This window comes from Camelina sativa, chromosome 3 (genome assembly GCF_000633955.1).
Source record: "Camelina sativa cultivar DH55 chromosome 3, Cs, whole genome shotgun sequence".
In the NCBI taxonomy this organism is placed as follows: domain Eukaryota; kingdom Viridiplantae; phylum Streptophyta; class Magnoliopsida; order Brassicales; family Brassicaceae; genus Camelina; species Camelina sativa.
Window position 1 is genome coordinate 8,093,574 of NC_025687.1, and position 1,055 is coordinate 8,094,628.

The 1,055-nt window shown below is 30.2% G+C and overlaps 1 protein-coding gene across 5 annotated transcripts in view; it reads right to left on the reverse strand.

The window, feature by feature from the left end:
- LOC104775907 overlaps positions 1-1,055 on the reverse strand; it is a 9,563-nt gene that overhangs the window by 4,776 nt on the left and 3,732 nt on the right. Inside the window, exon 1 of one of the 5 annotated variants that reach the window (XM_010499871.2) lies at positions 755-956. The exons of 3 other annotated variants lie outside the window; for them this stretch is intronic. The gene's annotated coding sequence lies outside the window, so the exon portion shown is untranslated. Of the gene's footprint in view, positions 1-53; positions 290-754; positions 957-1,055 lie in introns of those variants that run through there. One more of the 5 variants, XM_010499870.2, reaches the window with a different exon arrangement.

Here is a 1,055-nt window from a genome sequence, read left to right on the forward strand (position 1 = left end):
AAAAAAAAAAAAAAAAAGAGTATATAACAAGAAGTAGAAACCGCTCTTCTTACCTAAGATATTCGAAACCGCTCTTTTTTATATTGGGAGAGAGAAAGAGAGAGAGACTATCACATATTCAGAATCGCATGAGTTATTATTATGTTGCTCCCCATTGAAGAAGTCGAAGCGAATGGTTTCTTTAAAATAATTGATACAGAGAAAGAGAGATGAATAATCCCAGATGAAGACGAAGAAAGAGGAAATTATTTCTTTTACAAAGGCACCGATAATTTTTTCAACGCGACTAGAAAAAATAAAGCTTTGGCTACTACTACGACTTCACTAGTACAGCTAAACTACCCCAAAAACAAAAAAAACAAAAAACAGTTGTAAGAAAAATAATCGTTATTTCTAAATTCTAATTATATTATTAACATTTATCCAACAGTTTACAAAATTAATTCATTAGTAATCTGATAAATCTTTTCATCATAAGCTAAGAAAAACATTATTCTTATTTGAGACATTTATGATAACCAATTGAATAAATTTTACAGAATCATTAGACCATTATAAGTTAGTTAACCACATGCTAACTATGCAGTGTGAAAAGCTAGTTTTTATATCAAACAAATTAATTCGCTCCGTTAGTAACTGATTTTTCCTAGGTGTTTATGATAATGACTATGTTTAGACTGATATTNAAAAAAAAAAAAAAAAAAAAAAAAAAAAACAATGCAATAAGGAGAGGTTGATAAAATTAATGTCCAACCGGAAAAAAAAAACAGGTCAAGTCTTTCCTCTCCTCCACTAGATATTCATAAGGATAAAGTAAAAACCAGGTCACGAGCCATCTGCCATGACTAAACCATCTTCATAACTCAACGTGGCTATCTAATCTACACGAATCTTCACAACAATCAAACTTTAAGACCAAGCTCCAAGCAGAAACAAACAAGTAAATAATATGACAACCGTTTGACAAACAAGTAAAAGAGTTTGTTGATTTTTCCAACCTTGACACTTCTCAGATAAATAGGCTATAAGCTATCTAATCAACTCGATTGATTACT